Source organism: Phyllobates terribilis, unplaced genomic scaffold (genome assembly GCF_046119375.1).
Source record: "Phyllobates terribilis strain yellow unplaced genomic scaffold, ASM4611937v1 Scaffold_416__1_contigs__length_1633014, whole genome shotgun sequence".
Taxonomy (NCBI): domain Eukaryota; kingdom Metazoa; phylum Chordata; class Amphibia; order Anura; family Dendrobatidae; genus Phyllobates; species Phyllobates terribilis.
Window position 1 is genome coordinate 421,602 of NW_027363176.1, and position 22,202 is coordinate 443,803.

Below are 22,202 nucleotides of genomic sequence, written 5' to 3' on the forward strand. Positions count from 1 at the left end.
ACCCAAGGATCCTGAAAAGTCCATTTGTGGAGATGAGCTCCTGGACTCCCGTTAAGAAGACATGTTGTCAACCTCTAGATCCCTTACATGCCTGCACTTTTCGGCTTGCTGCTGCTGCAATCCACGCGTTTTAGATCTGCATAACTCCACCTCTTTAAACACAGCACCTTCACCCCCTGCTGTTCCCACCCGCCTCAACACCGTTGGATGGGAGGAGAACCAATTAAGGCGGGGGGTGGGGTGGAACGAGCAGCTGTCTACCCTTAGCAGGAGGGCTCCTGATTACATACCTCTCCTGCTGCTGCTGCTGCTGGCTGTCCAGCAGCAGACTGAAGGTGGCTGCTGCTGTGCACAGGTATATAAAGGCTCAGAGCCTATTATGACACGCGCAGCCAGCGTTCCATTGCCACATTCCATCTACTGCAGGCAGGATACCTGGCTGGCTGAATGTCGCTGAGAAGCTCACAGAGACCGCCATAAGCAACAGTTTAACAGAATGCCACAGACTAATCAACCAAACTTTTTGGGTTGGGTTCTCTTTTATAGTCTGCAGGCATTAAATGAAAGAAGTCAGTGTTCCAGCAGAAGGAGACAACGTTTCAGAAAAGGCATTGTAGCAAACCAAAAAAGAAATTTTAAGCACAGCAGAGTAACCAGCGCACATACCTGTTAGCTCAGGTGAGTTTAAAAGGCTGCTGTTGATAACAAGGGCATTTGCTAAATAGATGGTGTGTGTGCAACAATATACTGAAAGGTCAATTATATTGTGCAGCTTATCTCACCACCTGTAGTTATTTAGGTGAAAGCTCCAAAATGCTTGCCTAATATGTCTGTTTATCCAAAAGGAAGTAAAAAGGGAGAGCTAGAAAGATAGCATTGCATCACATTACATGGCAATGCAATGCACAGTTGCTGAAGTTGAACCAAAATGAGCTTGTAATCTGGCTTCTGCAACTTTGAACATGAAAAATCCAATGAGGAGAAGAAAAGCAAAGCCAAAGAGTCCATCCCAAAATCCGACAAACAAGCAAAATGAACAAAAAACATTGAATTCAATTCTTTCTGATTTTAGAAACTGCATTAAAGAAGGGGTGCACCGGTCCTGGAGATACTGCAATACCAGGTCAATGGGTGGAGTGGACAGAGCAAGCTCTTTTTCCATCTCCCTTTTCTAAAAATCCATTTAATATATGGTCCCCAGATAGGGGACGTATCAGATATTAAACTGATAAGAACAGATACTACACTTGATCTTAGCCAAAAGGCCGAGAAGCGATAACCAGAATTGGTTTCAAACTACGGAGCCACCCAAGGATCCTGAAAAGTCCATTTGTGGAGATGAGCTCCTGGACTCCCGTTAAGAAGACATGTTGTCAACCTCTAGATCCCTTACATGCCTGCACTTTTCGGCTTGCTGCTGCTGCAATCCACGCGTTTTAGATCTGCATAACTCCACCTCTTTAAACACAGCACCTTCACCCCCTGCTGTTCCCACCCGCCTCAACACCGTTGGAAGGGAGGAGAACCAATTAAGGCGGGGGGTGGGGTGGAACGAGCAGCTGTCTACCCTTAGCAGGAGGGCTCCTGATTACATACCTCTCCTGCTGCTGCTGCTGCTGGCTGTCCAGCAGCAGACTGAAGGTGGCTGCTGCTGTGCACAGGTATATAAAGGCTCAGAGCCTATTATGACACGCGCAGCCAGCGTTCCATTGCCACATTCCATCTACTGCAGGCAGGATACCTGGCTGGCTGAATGTCGCTGAGAAGCTCACAGAGACCGCCATAAGCAACAGTTTAACAGAATGCCACAGACTAATCAACCAAACTTTTTGAGTTGGGTTCTCTTTTATAGTCTGCAGGCATTAAATGATAGAAGTCAGTGTTCCAGCAGAAGGAGACAACGTTTCAGAAAAGGCATTGTAGCAAACCAAAAAAGAAATTTTAAGCGCAGCAGAGTAACCAGCGCACATACCTGTTAGCTCAGGTGAGTTTAAAAGGCTGCTGTTGATAACAAGGGCATTTGCTAAATAGATGGTGTGTGTGCAACAATATACTGAAAGGTCAATTATATTGTGCAGCTTATCTCACCACCTGTAGTTATTTAGGTGAAAGCTCCAAAATGCTTGCCTAATATGTCTGTTTATCCAAAAGGAAGTAAAAAGGGAGAGCTAGAAAGATAGCATTGCATCACATTACATGGCAATGCAATGCACAGTTGCTGAAGTTGAACCAAAATGAGCTTGTAATCTGGCTTCTGCAACTTTGAACATGAAAAGTCCAATGAGGAGAAGAAAAGCAAAGCCAAAGAGTCCATCCCAAAATCCGACAAACAAGCAAAATGAACAAAAAACATTGAATTCAATTCTTTCTGATTTTAGAAACTGCATTAAAGAAGGGGTGCACCGGTCCTGGAGATACTGCAATACCAGGTCAATGGGTGGAGTGGACAGAGCAAGCTCTTTTTCCATCTCCCTTTTCTAAAAATCCATTTAATATATGGTCCCCAGATAGGGGACGTATCAGATATTAAACTGATAAGAACAGATACTACACTTGATCTTAGCCAAAAGGCCGAGAAGCGATAACCAGAATTGGTTTCAAACTACGGAGCCACCCAAGGATCCTGAAAAGTCCATTTGTGGAGATGAGCTCCTGGACTCCCGTTAAGAAGACATGTTGTCAACCTCTAGATCCCTTACATGCCTGCACTTTTCGGCTTGCTGCTGCTGCAATCCACGCGTTTTAGATCTGCATAACTCCACCTCTTTAAACACAGCACCTTCACCCCCTGCTGTTCCCACCCGCCTCAACACCGTTGGAAGGGAGGAGAAACAATTAAGGCGGGGGGTGGGGTGGAACGAGCAGCTGTCTACCCTTAGCAGGAGGGCTCCTGATTACATACCTCTCCTGCTGCTGCTGCTACTGGCTGTCCAGCAGCAGACTGAAGGTGGCTGCTGCTGTGCACAGGTATATAAAGGCTCAGAGCCTATTATGACACGCGCAGCCAGCGTTCCATTGCCACATTCCATCTACTGCAGGCAGGATACCTGGCTGGCTGAATGTCGCTGAGAAGCTCACAGAGACCGCCATAAGCAACAGTTTAACAGAATGCCACAGACTAATCAACCAAACTTTTTGGGTTGGGTTCTCTTTTATAGTCTGCAGGCATTAAATGAAAGAAGTCAGTGTTCCAGCAGAAGGAGACAACGTTTCAGAAAAGGCATTGTAGCAAACCAAAAAAGAAATTTTAAGCGCAGCAGAGTAACCAGCGCACATACCTGTTAGCTCAGGTGAGTTTAAAAGGCTGCTGTTGATAACAAGGGCATTTGCTAAATAGATGGTGTGTGTGCAACAATATACTGAAAGGTCAATTATATTGTGCAGCTTATCTCACCACCTGTAGTTATTTAGGTGAAAGCTCCAAAATGCTTGCCTAATATGTCTGTTTATCCAAAAGGAAGTAAAAAGGGAGAGCTAGAAAGATAGCATTGCATCACATTACATGGCAATGCAATGCACAGTTGCTGAAGTTGAACCAAAATGAGCTTGTAATCTGGCTTCTGCAACTTTGAACATGAAAAATCCAATGAGGAGAAGAAAAGCAAAGCCAAAGAGTCCATCCCAAAATCCGACAAACAAGCAAAATGAACAAAAAACATTGAATTCAATTCTTTCTGATTTTAGAAACTGCATTAAAGAAGGGGTGCACCGGTCCTGGAGATACTGCAATACCAGGTCAATGCGTGGAGTGGACAGAGCAAGCTCTTTTTCCATCTCCCTGTTCTAAAAATCCATTTAATATATGGTCCCCAGATAGGGGACGTATCAGATATTAAACTGATAAGAACAGATACTACACTTGATCTTAGCCAAAAGGCCGAGAAGCGATAACCAGAATTGGTTTCAAACTACGGAGCCACCCAAGGATCCTGAAAAGTCCATTTGTGGAGATGAGCTCCTGGACTCCCGTTAAGAAGACATGTTGTCAACCTCTAGATCCCTTACATGCCTGCACTTTTCGGCTTGCTGCTGCTGCAATCCACGCGTTTTAGATCTGCATAACTCCACCTCTTTAAACACAGCACCTTCACCCCCTGCTGTTCCCACCCGCCTCAACACCGTTGGATGGGAGGAGAACCAATTAAGGCGGGGGGTGGGGTGGAACGAGCAGCTGTCTACCCTTAGCAGGAGGGCTCCTGATTACATACCTCTCCTGCTGCTGCTGCTGCTGGCTGTCCAGCAGCAGACTGAAGGTGGCTGCTGCTGTGCACAGGTATATAAAGGCTCAGAGCCTATTATGACACGCGCAGCCAGCGTTCCATTGCCACATTCCATCTACTGCAGGCAGGATACCTGGCTGGCTGAATGTCGCTGAGAAGCTCACAGAGACCGCCATAAGCAACAGTTTAACAGAATGCCACAGACTAATCAACCAAACTTTTTGGGTTGGGTTCTCTTTTATAGTCTGCAGGCATTAAATGAAAGAAGTCAGTGTTCCAGCAGAAGGAGACAACGTTTCAGAAAAGGCATTGTAGCAAACCAAAAAAGAAATTTTAAGCGCAGCAGAGTAACCAGCGCACATACCTGTTAGCTCAGGTGAGTTTAAAAGGCTGCTGTTGATAACAAGGGCATTTGCTAAATAGATGGTGTGTGTGCAACAATATACTGAAAGGTCAATTATATTGTGCAGCTTATCTCACCACCTGTAGTTATTTAGGTGAAAGCTCCAAAATGCTTGCCTAATATGTCTGTTTATCCAAAAGGAAGTAAAAAGGGAGAGCTAGAAAGATAGCATTGCATCACATTACATGGCAATGCAATGCACAGTTGCTGAAGTTGAACCAAAATGAGCTTGTAATCTGGCTTCTGCAACTTTGAACATGAAAAATCCAATGAGGAGAAGAAAAGCAAAGCCAAAGAGTCCATCCCAAAATCCGACAAACAAGCAAAATGAACAAAAAACATTGAATTCAATTCTTTCTGATTTTAGAAACTGCATTAAAGAAGGGGTGCACCGGTCCTGGAGATACTGCAATACCAGGTCAATGGGTGGAGTGGACAGAGCAAGCTCTTTTTCCATCTCCCTTTTCTAAAAATCCATTTAATATATGGTCCCCAGATAGGGGACGTATCAGATATTAAACTGATAAGAACAGATACTACACTTGATCTTAGCCAAAAGGCCGAGAAGCGATAACCAGAATTGGTTTCAAACTACGGAGCCACCCAAGGATCCTGAAAAGTCCATTTGTGGAGATGAGCTCCTGGACTCCCGTTAAGAAGACATGTTGTCAACCTCTAGATCCCTTACATGCCTGCACTTTTCGGCTTGCTGCTGCTGCAATCCACGCGTTTTAGATCTGCATAACTCCACCTCTTTAAACACAGCACCTTCACCCCCTGCTGTTCCCACCCGCCTCAACACCGTTGGAAGGGAGGAGAACCAATTAAGGCGGGGGGTGGGGTGGAACGAGCAGCTGTCTACCCTTAGCAGGAGGGCTCCTGATTACATACCTCTCCTGCTGCTGCTGCTGCTGGCTGTCCAGCAGCAGACTGAAGGTGGCTGCTGCTGTGCACAGGTATATAAAGGCTCAGAGCCTATTATGACACGCGCAGCCAGCGTTCCATTGCCACATTCCATCTACTGCAGGCAGGATACCTGGCTGGCTGAATGTCGCTGAGAAGCTCACAGAGACCGCCATAAGCAACAGTTTAACAGAATGCCACAGACTAATCAACCAAACTTTTTGAGTTGGGTTCTCTTTTATAGTCTGCAGGCATTAAATGATAGAAGTCAGTGTTCCAGCAGAAGGAGACAACGTTTCAGAAAAGGCATTGTAGCAAACCAAAAAAGAAATTTTAAGCGCAGCAGAGTAACCAGCGCACATACCTGTTAGCTCAGGTGAGTTTAAAAGGCTGCTGTTGATAACAAGGGCATTTGCTAAATAGATGGTGTGTGTGCAACAATATACTGAAAGGTCAATTATATTGTGCAGCTTATCTCACCACCTGTAGTTATTTAGGTGAAAGCTCCAAAATGCTTGCCTAATATGTCTGTTTATCCAAAAGGAAGTAAAAAGGGAGAGCTAGAAAGATAGCATTGCATCACATTACATGGCAATGCAATGCACAGTTGCTGAAGTTGAACCAAAATGAGCTTGTAATCTGGCTTCTGCAACTTTGAACATGAAAAGTCCAATGAGGAGAAGAAAAGCAAAGCCAAAGAGTCCATCCCAAAATCCGACAAACAAGCAAAATGAACAAAAAACATTGAATTCAATTCTTTCTGATTTTAGAAACTGCATTAAAGAAGGGGTGCACCGGTCCTGGAGATACTGCAATACCAGGTCAATGGGTGGAGTGGACAGAGCAAGCTCTTTTTCCATCTCCCTTTTCTAAAAATCCATTTAATATATGGTCCCCAGATAGGGGACGTATCAGATATTAAACTGATAAGAACAGATACTACACTTGATCTTAGCCAAAAGGCCGAGAAGCGATAACCAGAATTGGTTTCAAACTACGGAGCCACCCAAGGATCCTGAAAAGTCCATTTGTGGAGATGAGCTCCTGGACTCCCGTTAAGAAGACATGTTGTCAACCTCTAGATCCCTTACATGCCTGCACTTTTCGGCTTGCTGCTGCTGCAATCCACGCGTTTTAGATCTGCATAACTCCACCTCTTTAAACACAGCACCTTCACCCCCTGCTGTTCCCACCCGCCTCAACACCGTTGGAAGGGAGGAGAACCAATTAAGGCGGGGGGTGGGGTGGAACGAGCAGCTGTCTACCCTTAGCAGGAGGGCTCCTGATTACATACCTCTCCTGCTGCTGCTGCTGCTGGCTGTCCAGCAGCAGACTGAATGTGGCTGCTGCTGTGCACAGGTATATAAAGGCTCAGAGCCTATTATGACACGCGCAGCCAGCGTTCCATTGCCACATTCCATCTACTGCAGGCAGGATACCTGGCTGGCTGAATGTCGCTGAGAAGCTCACAGAGACCGCCATAAGCAACAGTTTAACAGAATGCCACAGACTAATCAACCAAACTTTTTGGGTTGGGTTCTCTTTTATAGTCTGCAGGCATTAAATGAAAGAAGTCAGTGTTCCAGCAGAAGGAGACAACGTTTCAGAAAAGGCATTGTAGCAAACCAAAAAAGAAATTTTAAGCGCAGCAGAGTAACCAGCACACATACCTGTTAGCTCAGGTGAGTTTAAAAGGCTGCTGTTGATAACAAGGGCATTTGCTAAATAGATGGTGTGTGTGCAACAATATACTGAAAGGTCAATTATATTGTGCAGCTTATCTCACCACCTGTAGTTATTTAGGTGAAAGCTCCAAAATGCTTGCCTAATATGTCTGTTTATCCAAAAGGAAGTAAAAAGGGAGAGCTAGAAAGATAGCATTGCATCACATTACATGGCAATGCAATGCACAGTTGCTGAAGTTGAACCAAAATGAGCTTGTAATCTGGCTTCTGCAACTTTGAACATGAAAAATCCAATGAGGAGAAGAAAAGCAAAGCCAAAGAGTCCATCCCAAAATCCGACAAACAAGCAAAATGAACAAAAAACATTGAATTCAATTTTTTCTGATTTTAGAAACTGCATTAAAGAAGGGGTGCACCGGTCCTGGAGATACTGCAATACCAGGTCAATGGGTGGAGTGGACAGAGCAAGCTCTTTTTCCATCTCCCTGTTCTAAAAATCCATTTAATATATGGTCCCCAGATAGGGGACGTATCAGATATTAAACTGATAAGAACAGATACTACACTTGATCTTAGCCAAAAGGCCGAGAAGCGATAACCAGAATTGGTTTCAAACTACGGAGCCACCCAAGGATCCTGAAAAGTCCATTTGTGGAGATGAGCTCCTGGACTCCCGTTAAGAAGACATGTTGTCAACCTCTAGATCCCTTACATGCCTGCACTTTTCGGCTTGCTGCTGCTGCAATCCACGCGTTTTAGATCTGCATAACTCCACCTCTTTAAACACAGCACCTTCACCCCCTGCTGTTCCCACCCGCCTCAACACCGTTGGAAGGGAGGAGAACCAATTAAGGCGGGGGGTGGGGTGGAACGAGCAGCTGTCTACCCTTAGCAGGAGGGCTCCTGATTACATACCTCTCCTGCTGCTGCTGCTGCTGGCTGTCCAGCAGCAGACTGAAGGTGGCTGCTGCTGTGCACAGGTATATAAAGGCTCAGAGCCTATTATGACACGCGCAGCCAGCGTTCCATTGCCACATTCCATCTACTGCAGGCAGGATACCTGGCTGGCTGAATGTCGCTGAGAAGCTCACAGAGACCGCCATAAGCAACAGTTTAACAGAATGCCACAGACTAATCAACCAAACTTTTTGGGTTGGGTTCTCTTTTATAGTCTGCAGGCATTAAATGAAAGAAGTCAGTGTTCCAGCAGAAGGAGACAACGTTTCAGAAAAGGCATTGTAGCAAACCAAAAAAGAAATTTTAAGCGCAGCAGAGTAACCAGCGCACATACCTGTTAGCTCAGGTGAGTTTAAAAGGCTGCTGTTGATAACAAGGGCATTTGCTAAATAGATGGTGTGTGTGCAACAATATACTGAAAGGTCAATTATATTGTGCAGCTTATCTCACCACCTGTAGTTATTTAGGTGAAAGCTCCAAAATGCTTGCCTAATATGTCTGTTTATCCAAAAGGAAGTAAAAAGGGAGAGCTAGAAAGATAGCATTGCATCACATTACATGGCAATGCAATGCACAGTTGCTGAAGTTGAACCAAAATGAGCTTGTAATCTGGCTTCTGCAACTTTGAACATGAAAAATCCAATGAGGAGAAGAAAAGCAAAGCCAAAGAGTCCATCCCAAAATCCGACAAACAAGCAAAATGAACAAAAAACATTGAATTCAATTCTTTCTGATTTTAGAAGCTGCATTAAAGAAGGGGTGCACCGGTCCTGGAGATACTGCAATACCAGGTCAATGGGTGGAGTGGACAGAGCAAGCTCTTTTTCCATCTCCCTTTTCTAAAAATCCATTTAATATATGGTCCCCAGATAGGGGACGTATCAGATATTAAACTGATAAGAACAGATACTACACTTGATCTTAGCCAAAAGGCCGAGAAGCGATAACCAGAATTGGTTTCAAACTACGGAGCCACCCAAGGATCCTGAAAAGTCCATTTGTGGAGATGAGCTCCTGGACTCCCGTTAAGAAGACATGTTGTCAACCTCTAGATCCCTTACATGCCTGCACTTTTCGGCTTGCTGCTGCTGCAATCCACGCGTTTTAGATCTGCATAACTCCACCTCTTTAAACACAGCACCTTCACCCCCTGCTGTTCCCACCCGCCTCAACACCGTTGGAAGGGAGGAGAACCAATTAAGGCGGGGGGTGGGGTGGAACGAGCAGCTGTCTACCCTTAGCAGGAGGGCTCCTGATTACATACCTCTCCTGCTGCTGCTGCTGCTGGCTGTCCAGCAGCAGACTGAAGGTGGCTGCTGCTGTGCACAGGTATATAAAGGCTCAGAGCCTATTATGACACGCGCAGCCAGCGTTCCATTGCCACATTCCATCTACTGCAGGCAGGATACCTGGCTGGCTGAATGTCGCTGAGAAGCTCACAGAGACCGCCATAAGCAACAGTTTAACAGAATGCCACAGACTAATCAACCAAACTTTTTGGGTTGGGTTCTCTTTTATAGTCTGCAGGCATTAAATGAAAGAAGTCAGTGTTCCAGCAGAAGGAGACAACGTTTCAGAAAAGGCATTGTAGCAAACCAAAAAAGAAATTTTAAGCGCAGCAGAGTAACCAGCGCACATACCTGTTAGCTCAGGTGAGTTTAAAAGGCTGCTGTTGATAACAAGGGCATTTGCTAAATAGATGGTGTGTGTGCAACAATATACTGAAAGGTCAATTATATTGTGCAGCTTATCTCACCACCTGTAGTTATTTAGGTGAAAGCTCCAAAATGCTTGCCTAATATGTCTGTTTATCCAAAAGGAAGTAAAAAGGGAGAGCTAGAAAGATAGCATTGCATCACATTACATGGCAATGCAATGCACAGTTGCTGAAGTTGAACCAAAATGAGCTTGTAATCTGGCTTCTGCAACTTTGAACATGAAAAATCCAATGAGGAGAAGAAAAGCAAAGCCAAAGAGTCCATCCCAAAATCCGACAAACAAGCAAAATGAACAAAAAACATTGAATTCAATTTTTTCTGATTTTAGAAACTGCATTAAAGAAGGGGTGCACCGGTCCTGGAGATACTGCAATACCAGGTCAATGGGTGGAGTGGACAGAGCAAGCTCTTTTTCCATCTCCCTGTTCTAAAAATCCATTTAATATATGGTCCCCAGATAGGGGACGTATCAGATATTAAACTGATAAGAACAGATACTACACTTGATCTTAGCCAAAAGGCCGAGAAGAGATAGCCAGAATTGGTTTCAAACTACGGAGCCACCCAAGGATCCTGAAAAGTCCATTTGTGGAGATGAGCTCCTGGACTCCCGTTAAGAAGACATGTTGTCAACCTCTAGATCCCTTACATGCCTACACTTTTCGGCTTGCTGCTGCTGCAATCCACGCGTTTTAGATCTGCATAACTCCACCTCTTTAAACACAGCACCTTCACCCCCTGCTGTTCCCACCCGCCTCAACACCGTTGGAAGGGAGGAGAACCAATTAAGGCGGGGGGTGGGGTGGAACGAGCAGCTGTCTACCCTTAGCAGGAGGGCTCCTGATTACATACCTCTCCTGCTGCTGCTGCTGCTGGCTGTCCAGCAGCAGACTGAAGGTGGCTGCTGCTGTGCACAGGTATATAAAGGCTCAGAGCCTATTATGACACGCGCAGCCAGCGTTCCATTGCCACATTCCATCTACTGCAGGCAGGATACCTGGCTGGCTGAATGTCGCTGAGAAGCTCACAGAGACCGCCATAAGCAACAGTTTAACAGAATGCCACAGACTAATCAACCAAACTTTTTGGGTTGGGTTCTCTTTTATAGTCTGCAGGCATTAAATGAAAGAAGTCAGTGTTCCAGCAGAAGGAGACAACGTTTCAGAAAAGGCATTGTAGCAAACCAAAAAAGAAATTTTAAGCGCAGCAGAGTAACCAGCGCACATACCTGTTAGCTCAGGTGAGTTTAAAAGGCTGCTGTTGATAACAAGGGCATTTGCTAAATAGATGGTGTGTGTGCAACAATATACTGAAAGGTCAATTATATTGTGCAGCTTATCTCACCACCTGTAGTTATTTAGGTGAAAGCTCCAAAATGCTTGCCTAATATGTCTGTTTATCCAAAAGGAAGTAAAAAGGGAGAGCTAGAAAGATAGCATTGCATCACAATACATGGCAATGCAATGCACAGTTGCTGAAGTTGAACCAAAATGAGCTTGTAATCTGGCTTCTGCAACTTTGAACATGAAAAATCCAATGAGGAGAAGAAAAGCAAAGCCAAAGAGTCCATCCCAAAATCCGACAAACAAGCAAAATGAACAAAAAACATTGAATTCAATTCTTTCTGATTTTAGAAACTGCATTAAAGAAGGGGTGCACCGGTCCTGGAGATACTGCAATACCAGGTCAATGCGTGGAGTGGACAGAGCAAGCTCTTTTTCCATCTCCCTGTTCTAAAAATCCATTTAATATATGGTCCCCAGATAGGGGACGTATCAGATATTAAACTGATAAGAACAGATACTACACTTGATCTTAGCCAAAAGGCCGAGAAGCGATAACCAGAATTGGTTTCAAACTACGGAGCCACCCAAGGATCCTGAAAAGTCCATTTGTGGAGATGAGCTCCTGGACTCCCGTTAAGAAGACATGTTGTCAACCTCTAGATCCCTTACATGCCTGCACTTTTCGGCTTGCTGCTGCTGCAATCCACGCGTTTTAGATCTGCATAACTCCACCTCTTTAAACACAGCACCTTCACCCCCTGCTGTTCCCACCCGCCTCAACACCGTTGGAAGGGAGGAGAACCAATTAAGGCGGGGGGTGGGGTGGAACGAGCAGCTGTCTACCCTTAGCAGGAGGGCTCCTGATTACATACCTCTCCTGCTGCTGCTGCTGCTGGCTGTCCAGCAGCAGACTGAAGGTGGCTGCTGCTGTGCACAGGTATATAAAGGCTCAGAGCCTATTATGACACGCGCAGCCAGCGTTCCATTGCCACATTCCATCTACTGCAGGCAGGATACCTGGCTGGCTGAATGTCGCTGAGAAGCTCACAGAGACCGCCATAAGCAACAGTTTAACAGAATGCCACAGACTAATCAACCAAACTTTTTGGGTTGGGTTCTCTTTTATAGTCTGCAGGCATTAAATGAAAGAAGTCAGTGTTCCAGCAGAAGGAGACAACGTTTCAGAAAAGGCATTGTAGCAAACCAAAAAAGAAATTTTAAGCGCAGCAGAGTAACCAGCGCACATACCTGTTAGCTCAGGTGAGTTTAAAAGGCTGCTGTTGATAACAAGGGCATTTGCTAAATAGATGGTGTGTGTGCAACAATATACTGAAAGGTCAATTATATTGTGCAGCTTATCTCACCACCTGTAGTTATTTAGGTGAAAGCTCCAAAATGCTTGCCTAATATGTCTGTTTATCCAAAAGGAAGTAAAAAGGGAGAGCTAGAAAGATAGCATTGCATCACATTACATGGCAATGCAATGCACAGTTGCTGAAGTTGAACCAAAATGAGCTTGTAATCTGGCTTCTGCAACTTTGAACATGAAAAATCCAATGAGGAGAAGAAAAGCAAAGCCAAAGAGTCCATCCCAAAATCCGATAAACAAGCAAAATGAACAAAAAACATTGAATTCAATTCTTTCTGATTTTAGAAACTGCATTAAAGAAGGGGTGCACCGGTCCTGGAGATACTGCAATACCAGGTCAATGCGTGGAGTGGACAGAGCAAGCTCTTTTTCCATCTTCCTGTTCTAAAAATCCATTTAATATATGGTCCCCAGATAGGGGACGTATCAGATATTAAACTGATAAGAACAGATACTACACTTGATCTTAGCCAAAAGGCCGAGAAGCGATAACCAGAATTGGTTTCAAACTACGGAGCCACCCAAGGATCCTGAAAAGTCCATTTGTGGAGATGAGCTCCTGGACTCCCGTTAAGAAGACATGTTGTCAACCTCTAGATCCCTTACATGCCTGCACTTTTCGGCTTGCTGCTGCTGCAATCCACGCGTTTTAGATCTGCATAACTCCACCTCTTTAAACACAGCACCTTCACCCCCTGCTGTTCCCACCCGCCTCAACACCGTTGGAAGGGAGGAGAACCAATTAAGGCGGGGGGTGGGGTGGAACGAGCAGCTGTCTACCCTTAGCAGGAGGGCTCCTGATTACATACCTCTCCTGCTGCTGCTGCTGCTGGCTGTCCAGCAGCAGACTGAAGGTGGCTGCTGCTGTGCACAGGTATATAAAGGCTCAGAGCCTATTATGACACGCGCAGCCAGCATTCCATTGCCACATTCCATCTACTGCAGGCAGGATACCTGGCTGGCTGAATGTCGCTGAGAAGCTCACAGAGACCGCCATAAGCAACAGTTTAACAGAATGCCACAGACTAATCAACCAAACTTTTTGGGTTGGGTTCTCTTTTATAGTCTGCAGGCATTAAATGAAAGAAGTCAGTGTTCCAGCAGAAGGAGACAACGTTTCAGAAAAGGCATTGTAGCAAACCAAAAAAGAAATTTTAAGCGCAGCAGAGTAACCAGTGCACATACCTATTAGCTCAGGTGAGTTTAAAAGGCTGCTGTTGATAACAAGGGCATTTGCTAAATAGATGGTGTGTGTGCAACAATATACTGAAAGGTCAATTATATTGTGCAGCTTATCTCACCACCTGTAGTTATTTAGGTGAAAGCTCCAAAATGCTTGCCTAATATGTCTGTTTATCCAAAAGGAAGTAAAAAGGGAGAGCTAGAAATATAGCATTGCATCACATTACATGGCAATGCAATGCACAGTTGCTGAAGTTGAACCAAAATGAGCTTGTAATCTGGCTTCTGCAACTTTGAACATGAAAAATCCAATGAGGAGAAGAAAAGCAAAGCCAAAGAGTCCATCCCAAAATCCGACAAACAAGCAAAATGAACAAAAAACATTGAATTCAATTCTTTCTGATTTTAGAAACTGCATTAAAGAAGGGGTGCACCGGTCCTGGAGATACTGCAATACCAGGTCAATGCGTGGAGTGGACAGAGCAAGCTCTTTTTCCATCTCCCTGTTCTAAAAATCCATTTAATATATGGTCCCCAGATAGGGGACGTATCAGATATTAAACTGATAAGAACAGATACTACACTTGATCTTAGCCAAAAGGCCGAGAAGCGATAACCAGAATTGGTTTCAAACTACGGAGCCACCCAAGGATCCTGAAAAGTCCATTTGTGGAGATGAGCTCCTGGACTCCCGTTAAGAAGACATGTTGTCAACCTCTAGATCCCTTACATGCCTGCACTTTTCGGCTTGCTGCTGCTGCAATCCACGCGTTTTAGATCTGCATAACTCCACCTCTTTAAACACAGCACCTTCACCCCCTGCTGTTCCCACCCGCCTCAACACCGTTGGAAGGGAGGAGAACCAATTAAGGCGGGGGGTGGGGTGGAACGAGCAGCTGTCTACCCTTAGCAGGAGGGCTCCTGATTACATACCTCTCCTGCTGCTGCTGCTGCTGGCTGTCCAGCAGCAGACTGAAGGTGGCTGCTGCTGTGCACAGGTATATAAAGGCTCAGAGCCTATTATGACACGCGCAGCCAGCGTTCCATTGCCACATTCCATCTACTGCAGGCAGGATACCTGGCTGGCTGAATGTCGCTGAGAAGCTCACAGAGACCGCTGAGAGGATGATAGGAGTTATTCTACACCCAAGACTACGATGTAAGACACAGATGAAGTTATTCTTCCCTTATCTGGACATTTGGACTGACGCCCAGAAACTAGATTGTAACTTGTTTTAGCTGTCTCAGCAACCTTCTACTAATTATCACTTTTCTGTTTATGAAACTTTCTTATCAACATTCCACTGTTATGAATCATCACTTCACTGCTTGTGAAACAAAGGCATTTTACTGCGCATGTCTGACAAAAAAAAAAAAAAAATGATTATTATTATAAATAAAGGGACAGCACCCATAGAGGGAGACGCGCTCAGGGGCTTCCCAGTACTTGATTATACACTACGTGTCTGTGTATTTCTTGTTACGGGGATACCCCGACTCCAACAAGGACCCTCCATGGCTGAATGATCCTAACAATTCCTGGCGCCCGAAACAGGGACCCGAGGTCTGCGTATTCCTTCAAGTTCATCGACCGGCACGAGTAACCGCTGAGATTGGGACATCGGAACAGCAGATGACAAACCTGGCCAGGTAAGAGACACTGTTAGTTCTCTTACATCTGCTCTGCGATAGTCCGTAAATTTCATGCATATCTTGTGTTGGGATTGAGGAACTAGTAGAGAAGGATACCTATAGCTCGGGTCATTCATGTATATACTGTAGGATCTGCCGAAGGAGAGGTCAGAGAAGGTTATGAAACGGATGGTATGAAAGAGATGTGGATGTCGGGAATAGCCTCATAAGCCGCACTAAGGTAGATGACATAAGTATTACGGAGATTGCCTAACTGAGTCATAAGGTTGTGTCCTTTCGGGGAAACCTTCGCTCACGCTTAACTCCCGAACCTTTGTCCTCCTTTTTGACGGATAAGAGATTGACAGAATGAGCCCATGGAAGTAATGATAATACTCCAGGGACACGATATATAATGGAGACTGTATGGTTCATTTTATGTATTGTTGGTCTTGCCCTTGTTGCCATATATATGTGTGTTAGAATTACTCTACACTTCAGACAAAACGGTCCAGAGAAACCGTTTCAGATACTGGCTCCTTAGGACAGAATAGGTAACGAGGAAAGGTAAAATATAGAATATATTTTATCTAACCCAAAAAGCCTCCTAAGGTATGAATAGTCAGGAAAAATGGGCAACAAACAGACTAAGACCACAAATGATGAACAAGATGTCTATACGATCGTGAAAGAAAGGTGTGGTGTAGAAGCAACTAAGAATTTAGGGAAAGTTTGCAAAACTTTTCAGGTAGCAAGGCATGACAGGTTTAACAGGAAACTATGGGAGGACATTCGGGTTAGAAAAGCAGGAGTGATAAGAGACAAAGGATGGCAGGAACAAGTCGAGGCCATGGTCGAACTATCAAAAACAGCAGAGACAGACCATTGGACTTTTAATAAAGACAATGGATTATGGAGAACTCCAGTCAGACAGGGTCCCATTGTACAAACAGAAAACAGTAAACAAATGAACCCATTGGCACCACCATATCAGCCCAGGTCAGAACCCACACCGTATCCTGATCTTCGGGGTCCGGGTGGATGGACATGTACAAACTGTGGACTCCAGAATCCAGACTGGAGAGACACATGTGCAGGATGTGGAGCACCACGACCACATGATATGTTGGCACCAGTGCGTATCCTCAGTCGACCATACAGAGAAGAAGATGGTGGCAATCCACCGCGTAGAGTAACTAGATACCATCAGACTAGACAATATTTTCCATGGACCCCCGCTGAGGGAATGTCCCTACTTCAGAATGCACCAGATCCAATACAATGCCCACTAAGATTTGCTACGTACATACAGCAGATAATACACACCCATAATGGAACATGGTCAGATGGAACAGAATTATGTAGAATGAAAATGACACCAGGGTTGTATCAGGAATTGATGACAGTTATAGAACCTCATAGACCTCAACCAGTAGATGGTGAGGATCCAAATACCGCACTGTCAGGACAGAATTTTATGATCAGACTTATGGAGTTTATGAGAACTAAACAACGAATGAGAGGGACTTCAGGAACTGTCTCCCAGAAGTCAGGACAGCCTGTAGATGAATACTACTTAGCGGTAGAAAACAGTTACAGAGACGAGGGAATGGACCTTACCAATGAAGGAGTCATTCGACTGATGACAAAAACTTTTATAGAGAATCTTAACCCAAAACTTAGGGAAAAGTTCAAGGCTGCAACTCCTGATTGGAGAACCCTAGATGATCCCCAGATAGTCAGACAAAAACTATTAGGGATAGAAATGGATATGCGTGAGGCAGCATCCAAACCCATCAGAGTAGCAGCAAATAATAGTCTGGTCAATAAAAACAACAGATCAAATCAGACCTATGACAAAGGGAATTTGGATAAGAAAACTAATCCATGTCACTACTGTAAGAAACCAGGACATTGGATTAGAGAATGCAGGAAAAAAGCCAGGGATATAGAAGATGGTACCTATGTCCCAAGAGAATCACAAGAAAAGACAGTACAGGCTTCTGCTCCTGCAGCAAGCGAGTGACTAGACGTGATGCAAACCACTTTGACTGGAAGGCGCCCAATAATTCAGGTAAAAGTAGCAGGAAAACAATGCCCTTTTCTAATAGATACCGGAGCAACTTCCTCCGTCCTCAATGAAGACGCCTTACCAAATGCTGATTGTTTATCAGATGATGTAACCTATACCGAAGGGTATGATGGAGGAATCAGGCCACTCCCATATAGTATTCCCCTTGAAACAAAGATAGGATCTAAAATATTTTTATCTAAATTTCTTTTTGTCAAAGGGGCACCTACTTGTCTTCTAGGTACAGACCTATTAAAGCAGACAGAAATGAATATCCAATTTTTGGAGGATGGTAGAGTCCAAATTTTGGTGCCTGATGACCAAGAGTCTCTAGAAAACATTGTAAAAGTCCAAGCCTTAGAGGATGAGAAAGATCCTGCCCCTACCCAAATTATTTTAGATCTTTCTGAGGTACCAGAAAAATTATGGGCACAACATGACACCGATGTAGGACTAATGCCAATAGCTCCAGTAAAAGTCACTCCTGTTCCAGGTGTGACACTACCCCAATTGAGACAGTATCCTATTAGTGCCCAACAAGAACACGCCATAGGAGAACAGATAAAAGATTATCTAAAAACTGGAGTACTGATAGAAGTAAAGTCACCAGCCAATACACCGTTGTACCCCGTAAAAAAGAAATCTACTGAGGGGTCAGCTGCTAGGTACCGGATGGTACATGATTTAAGAGAGATAAATAAAATTTTGGAACCTATTACTCCTGTTGTGCCAAATCCACACACGTTGCTATCACAGATCCCAGCAACAGCACGAGTATTTTCTGTCATAGACTTATCAAATGCATTTTTTTCAGTACCATTACACCCAGACTGTTACAAACTGTTTGCATTTACATTTAAGAATAGACAATTAGCATGGACAAGATTACCACAGGGTATGATACATTCACCTACCTTGTACTCAGAAGCTATGAGATCAGTTCTTCAAAATTTCAAACCTACGGATGAGGTTGTAATTCTTCAATATGTTGATGACCTATTGTTATGTGCCCCTGCTCAAGAGTCCGCAAACAGCAACACAATAAGGTTGTTAATATTTCTAGCAGACATGGGCTGTAAAGTTAACAAGAAAAAAGTACAACTTTGTATGACTACGGTAGTATTTCTAGGTCACTGCATTTCACAAGGTATTCGGCACCTCACCGCCGACAGACTAAAAATCATTAGAGATCTTGTTCCTCCCAAGAACTACAAAACATTAAGAGCATTTTTGGGAATAGTATCACACTGCAGACAATGGGTTATACATGCTAGTCAGCTTATGCAACCTCTATATGATTGTTTAAAAATTGAGCCTTTTCAGTTAACTGAATCAGCGCTCATAGCCTTTCAAGACCTCAAGAAAGGTCTCATGTCAGCCCCGGCCTTGGGAATCCCAGACTACGCCAAACCATTCCAATTAATGGCTGCGGAAATGTCTAATCATGCTACAGGAGTACTAACACAGAAACATGAAAATAAACAAAGACCTGTCGCATACTATTCTGCTCAATTAGATAATGTTACCAAAGCTGCACCATCATGTGTCAGAGTAGTAGCAGCTGTCTCTCTTTTGGTAGAAAAAGCCTCAGAAATAGTACTAGACCATGCCTTAATAGTACAAACTACACATGATGTACATGGCATACTGAATCAGGTATTGCCAAAACACATTTCAATGGCTAGACATCTTAGATTACAATGCTCCTTACTAATGCCACCAAACCTCACTTTTCGCCGCATATTGTCTCTAAATTTAGCCACTCTGTTACCACTAGAGACAAAGGGGGGAGTGGAAGGAGGTCAGGAAGACGAAGATGAAAATTTTTTACAATACCACGAACAAGACAATATAATACAAGATTGCTTACAGTGTATAGAACAAGAAACACAAGGGCTACCTAATGTACAGGACACCCCTCTTGACAATCCAGACCTACATATGTATATAGATGGTAGTAGGTATGCAGATGAAACTGGTAACTTTCACACAGGTTATGCCATTGTATCAGATCATGATGTTATTGAAGCTGAGCCAATGCAGGCCAGCTGTTCAGCCCAGGAAGCTGAACTATTAGCTCTAATACGAGCATTACAGTTAGCAAAAGAAAAAACCGCTAATATTTTTACTGATATGCATATGGTATTGTACATGATTTTGGATGTATATGGAGAGCTAGAGGTTACATGACAGCTTCAGGTCAACCAGTAAAACATGGACAAATGATTAGACAAATCCTAGAATCAGCTGCCTCAACCAAACAAGTAGCAGTAATAAAAGTACCTGCACATGTAAGACTCGACACCGAGATAGCTAGGGGTAATGACCGAGCCGACAAGGCTGCTAAGCGAGCTGCAGTAAAACCTCTGACAACTGACCACACTATTAGTGCAGTATCAGAATTTGACTTAATTACACGGCTCAAAGAAGCCCACCAACAGGTGAGTAGAGAAGAAAAAGAAGAGTGGCAGAAACAGGGGGCAGAAGAAAAAGAAGGACTATGGAGAAAAGGAGATGAGCTTTGTCTCCCCCGAGCGTGGTACCCTGTTGTGGTCAGTGAAGCCCACGGACCTACACATGTGTCTGCAAACGGTATGATACAGAGGGTCAGACAGAAGTGGTTAGCCCCAGGGTTCGGCCAGGTAGCTCGAGCAAAATGTGGTTCTTGTGAAATCTGTTTAGCCCACAATCCAGGACAGACTGTTAAGACCCCCCAGAAGCACCATGTAAGACCACTATATCCGTTCCAGAGACTTCAGATCGATTACATCCAGATGCCTAAGCATGGACACTATGAGTATGTACTGGTATGTGTGGACATGTTTTCGGGGTGGCCAGAGGCTTATCCAGTTCATACAGCCACGGCTAAAGTCACTGCAGTAAAAATAGCACATGAACTGGTACCCCGTTATGGTATCCCAGAAGTGATCGAGTCGGATAGAGGTACACATTTTACTGGAGAGATCTTTCAGAATGTAATGAAAATGTTGTGTATAAAAAGTGAACTACACACCCCTTACCACCCACAGAGTTCTGGTAAGGTTGAGAGAATGAATGGAACACTTAAGTTAAAAATACAGAAAGCCATGGCAGAAACACAGAAACCATGGACTGAGTGTCTCCCAATAGCATTGTATTCAGTCAGAAACACCCCCCAGGGAAAGAGCAAACTCACCCCCCATGAAATATTGTTTGGTAGAGTTGCCAATACAGGATTGTATTTCCCACAGACTTTAATGTTAGAAACTGAAAGCTTAACTGCTTATGTACAAAATTTATGTAAGCATGTGTCTAAAATACACTCTTTAGTGTTCTCTTCCATTCCAGATCCAGATTCCATTGAGGGAACGCACAAGCTGCAACCAGGAGACGAAGTCTACGTAAAAAGACATAACAGAAGAACGCTAGAACCCAGATTTGAGGGTCCATATCAGGTGTTATTGACAACTCCAACTGCAGTAAAATTGGAAGGAAAATCAGCATGGGTACATGCAAGCCATTGCAAAAAGAAATAGTGGTGATTGTACTTGTGTTAGCTATAACGATAGATCAGGGAGACCTGTGGGATAAACTAAGTTCCCCAAAACCTACAGATAATAAATTTATAAAACATCATGAGACATTGGTAAACGGGTTGCTCGATGGCGGACAGAAAATAGCAGACTGTTGGATTTGTACGCATTCTCCAATATCAGCCACGAGCATACCCTTCCTGGCCGTACCCATGACCCCTGAGGAAGTGTTTACATGGACTAATTGCTCAGACAAATTAGCAAATAACCAAACCGTTAATTCTAGATTATGGAACACCACTGTTGCCATCCCAGTTGTGGGGTGGGTGGGATTTCCCTGGTGGCAAGGTAATATGACCGGAAAAATAAACAACTTACAATATTTAGCGTTTAAAGGAGGTGTATGGGTTCCTAGAAATAAGACGGGACTAACAGACTTAGGGTTAATTCCTACAGAAAATATACAACTCAGTTTTAGTAGCACAGTATCTTCTTCTCAACCTTTTAAACCTGATATAGTAGAAAAATACATACACAATAATGGTTGGAAATATTCACAATTATTCCCCGATGGAAACAATGATACATGTTCAAAGATACCAGGTAATATATTATGTAATGAGTCAAGTGCATATGACCCAGGTACACCGACTTGTGAAAATCCAGATGCAGGATACTGTAGTCCATTAGGTCAAAAACCCCCTTGGTGTATACTTCAGAATGTATCTAAATTTTTAGATTTGGTACATAGGTTGGTGCTCCAACACTCTGCAATATGGGATCTGCCTGAAGGAACCTTCTGGATTTGTGGAAATGGAGCATACAAATGGCTCCCAGTAGGAATAAAAGGTACATGTACTCTAGGACGCTTAACACCGGCCACATTTATAGTTCAGAATCAGCAGGTAGATATGCAAGCAGTACCTAAACACACACTATACAAAAGAGCAGCCGACAACTCGCCTAGACCTTCAGGTAGGCCACATGTGGTCCAAATGGGAATTCCTAATAAAATATTCAGCACTTTCTTTGTGTATCCAATGTTGATGCAGATGTGGGATAAATTAGTTCAGGCCACCGACTATCTAGATGATCAGATATGGGATATTATGGATATACTTAATACTAGTATAGCTGTACAAAATCAACTTATAATTGTTACTAATCAACATACTGTAGTGTTAGACTACCTAACTGCGGCCCAGGGAGGAATGTGTCAAATTATTGGTCCAACCTGTTGTCATTACATAGATCCAAACAGTAC

General features: G+C 43.9%; 11 non-coding genes across 11 annotated transcripts; all 11 read right to left on the reverse strand.

Moving 5' to 3' along the window:
• Positions 1–1,086: 1,086 nt before the first annotated feature.
• Positions 1,087–1,277, reverse strand: LOC141227044 (U2 spliceosomal RNA). Its single transcript, XR_012294155.1, has one exon. It is a non-coding gene; the product is annotated as a U2 spliceosomal RNA (small nuclear RNA).
• A 1,115-nt stretch (positions 1,278–2,392) lies between these two features.
• LOC141227045 (U2 spliceosomal RNA) lies at positions 2,393–2,583 on the reverse strand. Its single transcript, XR_012294156.1, has one exon. It is a non-coding gene; the product is annotated as a U2 spliceosomal RNA (small nuclear RNA).
• Positions 2,584–3,698: 1,115 nt separating this feature from the next.
• LOC141227441 (U2 spliceosomal RNA) lies at positions 3,699–3,889 on the reverse strand. Its single transcript, XR_012294435.1, has one exon. It is a non-coding gene; the product is annotated as a U2 spliceosomal RNA (small nuclear RNA).
• Positions 3,890–5,004: 1,115 nt separating this feature from the next.
• Positions 5,005–5,195, reverse strand: LOC141227047 (U2 spliceosomal RNA). The gene has a single exon (XR_012294158.1). It is a non-coding gene; the product is annotated as a U2 spliceosomal RNA (small nuclear RNA).
• A 1,115-nt stretch (positions 5,196–6,310) lies between these two features.
• Positions 6,311–6,501, reverse strand: LOC141227048 (U2 spliceosomal RNA). Its single transcript, XR_012294159.1, has one exon. It is a non-coding gene; the product is annotated as a U2 spliceosomal RNA (small nuclear RNA).
• Positions 6,502–7,616: 1,115 nt separating this feature from the next.
• LOC141227040 (U2 spliceosomal RNA) lies at positions 7,617–7,807 on the reverse strand. The gene has a single exon (XR_012294151.1). It is a non-coding gene; the product is annotated as a U2 spliceosomal RNA (small nuclear RNA).
• A 1,115-nt stretch (positions 7,808–8,922) lies between these two features.
• LOC141227049 (U2 spliceosomal RNA) lies at positions 8,923–9,113 on the reverse strand. Its single transcript, XR_012294160.1, has one exon. It is a non-coding gene; the product is annotated as a U2 spliceosomal RNA (small nuclear RNA).
• Positions 9,114–10,228: 1,115 nt separating this feature from the next.
• On the reverse strand, positions 10,229–10,419 carry LOC141227050 (U2 spliceosomal RNA). The gene has a single exon (XR_012294161.1). It is a non-coding gene; the product is annotated as a U2 spliceosomal RNA (small nuclear RNA).
• Positions 10,420–11,534: 1,115 nt separating this feature from the next.
• LOC141227442 (U2 spliceosomal RNA) lies at positions 11,535–11,725 on the reverse strand. The gene has a single exon (XR_012294436.1). It is a non-coding gene; the product is annotated as a U2 spliceosomal RNA (small nuclear RNA).
• A 1,115-nt stretch (positions 11,726–12,840) lies between these two features.
• On the reverse strand, positions 12,841–13,031 carry LOC141227036 (U2 spliceosomal RNA). Its single transcript, XR_012294148.1, has one exon. It is a non-coding gene; the product is annotated as a U2 spliceosomal RNA (small nuclear RNA).
• Positions 13,032–14,146: 1,115 nt separating this feature from the next.
• On the reverse strand, positions 14,147–14,337 carry LOC141227443 (U2 spliceosomal RNA). The gene has a single exon (XR_012294437.1). It is a non-coding gene; the product is annotated as a U2 spliceosomal RNA (small nuclear RNA).
• Positions 14,338–22,202: the final 7,865 nt, after the last annotated feature.